The following is a 3472-nucleotide window of genomic DNA, read 5'->3' as shown; positions in this document are numbered from 1 at the left end:
CAAAATACATCAAAATTACACGTCAGGTTTGCTCTAACAGTACTTCATTTTAAATATGGATAAGGTAAGTGAACAGTAGGAGATTTTAACTCTGTTAAGTGCTATTCTCTACACCAATGCAAACTTATTAATTATAACACATCTTTTCATTTCTATTGTACGTTTAATTTTCTTTTTAAGTTAATCAGATTATACCGTTAAATACAATTGTAATAATATCCAGTGCGTTCAGTGAAGGGGGGTAGATGTACTCTACGTGCTCGGTTACAACTGCTCACTCGGAATCACCCGAGATTTCGTCCAATTTGGGAACGTGACAACTGTAAGGCCCATCTTTAAATTTAATGCGGCAGAAAACTATGTGAATTCTTTCAAATCGTAAGCTCTACGCCGTGTGTTAAATTAACAAATATAACTCTGCACTTATTCTTAACTATATTCTACAACCTCCATTCGGGAACAAGATATAGATCTAGTCTCACCTCAACGGAAGCTAGAACCTGGTAAAATTCGAAAGAAACGAGACATTCCCTAAACCCTTCAGCTTGAGGCTGAGATAGACGGACAAAATCGACTTCGTTCAAATAGCACATTACTAAAACACAAAAAAAAAATTAAAAACATAATTAACCCTATATGGCATAGCGTTGCAGTTTTGCAACAATACTTTAGGAGTAATCAAGTACTGTATTATTTAATATTTTGTTTCGTTTTCAACTTATTTTACTCCGGATAGCACTTTTTATTACATTTTATACCGGAACTCTTTTGAAAAGAAGATTTTTCTTTTTCAAATCGGACATTTTTAGAAGCGATCTACACTTTTCTGCTTTTTGTTAAATGGTAAGTATAAAATTACGTTAAAACCTGGTTAAAACTATAATAAACTAGCTGAAAAAAATATATTTACAATAATAACTATGCATTAGTACTAATTTAGTTGATTCACAATACAATTTTTAATATTTCATTGGTAAGAGCCTAGGTTTTGTATTGTTGTAGTAATGCAACTACATGCAACGGAATAAATAAAAATGGCTCTGCTCTGAGCTAGACTTTAGTTTACTTGGTAATTATTTCTATACACAAAATAGTTTATTTTATGATGTGAAATACATTTAGTGTTGTGGCATATTATTTAAAGCTTCTAGATCTAGTTTTTGCCTATAATAATCATAATAAATTATAGCCTAACAATAGTTTTATTAGTTTTATTTATAAATTTATCGTTAAGACTAGAGCTAGACTAATGAATAACCTTTTGTTTTTATTTTAGGCTTTCACATATTCATAACCATGGATCCAAGAGTCTAATTTGAAAGTCTTCTACCAGTTTATTCTGAGCTACTCCTTTTGGCTCAAAAGATAGTGAGTTGTCCAATGATGAAATAGAGAACGTAAACAGTACCCGCGTCCTATCGGATGTTGGTGATGAAGATTTGTCTGACGTAGTTGAAGGTAACATATTATTATTGCATACTTTAAAGGTTTGATTGTAGATTAGTAAAGCATTTATTGTTTTGTATACAATTATTGCATAATTTATAACCAAATAATGTTCTCAAAATTTATTTCTACAGAGTATGCCCATTTGCGAAAAATGATGAAACTCCTCAGGACCTTCTCAATTGTCTACACCAAGGTCTTCATTAGCAACAACAGAATGATCAGTCCCAGTATACAGCAAATGTTCCACCATTTCCTGATCCTAGGAGAGAAGCCAAACATCAGAGGCGGCCATTGGATTATTTCAACGACATCTTTACAGATAATCTGTGTTCGGACAGTTGTGTATCAATCCAACCTGTACTGTCCTCTAACATGACATCAACAGTCCTTTAGCACTGGATAAAGATTATTCCTGGAAATTAGATTTTACATAAACATTGTAAAAAATTCCTAAATGCTGAGTGTATTGGAGCCTTGCCACCAAGTTTGTTACGGTCACATACGTCATGACCATCAACAGATTCAAGCGGAATAAGAATAATCTGTACCTGTCAAACAATATCCTCCACAGTACAAACAATCCATTAGCACTGGATAAGATTGAGCTAAAACATTTCCTAGGAATTGTGTGTATTACATAAAGATTCTAAAAACTCTTAGATGTCGAGTGTATTGGAGACTTGCGACCAAATGTGTTACGGTCAATACATCATGACCATCAACAGATTCAAGCGGATAAAGAATAATATACACCTGTGAAACTATGTCCTCAGCAGGACATAAACAATCCACTAGTACTGGATAAAGATGAACAAAAACATCTCCTGGAAATTGTGTTTTACATAAACATTGTAAAAAAAATTCTAGATACCAAAGATCTTGGTGCCTTGTCACCTAATGTGTTACTGTCACAGACATAACCATCAATAGATTCGAGTGGATTAAGAATAAGCTACAGCTGTCAAACAATGTTCAAAGGGCTGAAGTTGACCAATGTCGGAATTCTGTGCTTATCAAACCCCATGCCATCTGAGATTCTAAGTATTCATGAGCAAATCGACCCATTCACATATCGTAGGCAAAAGCAGTCCAACCTACAACCATAGAAAGCCATATAGATGGGCTACAAAGTTTTTGTTGTGTCCAACAACTTGTATAATCCAAGATTTTGAAGTGCATACAGGTAAAGCTACAAATGGACAAGATGACAAAGTGCTTTTGCTAATATTGAGCTGACATTATAAAAGAGCATTCCCCAATATGTTGGGCTCAAGATTTACATAGACAATATCATTTAGTTCATCATTTAGTTGCAGGTTGTCCTGCACAGAGAATGCACAGAAGTTTTTATTTGTTGTATAGCAAACAAAAAAAATGCTAATAAATTTTTTACTAAATAAACCTTCATGTAATTTTTCAGTTGTTTTTTTCTCTTTCAGTGTACATGTTTTTACTTTTGTTTTCATCATAAATAAGCTTACATGTTACTATTGTTACTCTCAAATGATTTGTACAAGTTATTTACATTTCTATCAACAATTCTATATAAATATTTTTTTTGCTTATTATGGATAAAAAGTTTGACCGTTGCGCATAGTTGCAGAATTGCAACGACCAAAATTGTTGTGATATTTATCATCTATTCAAAAAAAAAGTTCCCTACATCTCAAGTTAGTCCATTTGCTGTAGAAATATGAAGTCAAAAAATTTTTACCAAGTAAACCAATAATTCATGCAATAAAGGGTTTAAAAGCGTTAATTCCTGTTATATTTAATCTAACCTATCAAAATTTAACAGAGCTACGTGTACATGTAGCTTTTAAAGACATCCGTTGTTTCATCAGTTCATTTGATCTGCTTAAGAATTGAAATTTTCTGTCCTGAAAGTTAAGACTGAAAGTGATGTACAAAACAGAATGAACGTTCAAGTTTTATTAAAAAAACAACAAGCAACTGTAATATACTGTCAGATAAATAAGAGAAGAGGATATTTTTCAAAATAAATGTACTTCACTGTTGGCTA

The 3472-nt window shown here is 32.5% G+C and overlaps 1 long non-coding RNA gene across 1 annotated transcript; it reads left to right on the top strand.

Annotated features, from left to right (window-relative positions):
• The first annotated feature begins 629 nt into the window (after positions 1-629).
• LOC131939591 (uncharacterized) lies at positions 630-2679 on the top strand. Its single transcript, XR_009386441.1, has 3 exons — positions 630-843; positions 1277-1458; positions 1581-2679. It is a non-coding gene; the product is annotated as an uncharacterized LOC131939591 (long non-coding RNA).
• The last annotated feature ends 793 nt before the right edge of the window (positions 2680-3472 follow it).

The sequence above is a fragment of the Physella acuta genome, unplaced genomic scaffold (assembly GCF_028476545.2).
Source record: "Physella acuta isolate Inbredline_101_S28 unplaced genomic scaffold, ASM2847654v3 ptg000284l, whole genome shotgun sequence".
Lineage (NCBI taxonomy): Eukaryota > Metazoa > Mollusca > Gastropoda > Physidae > Physella > Physella acuta.
Note: the sequence above shows the minus strand (reverse complement) of the source record. Positions and strands in the feature narration are given on the sequence as shown.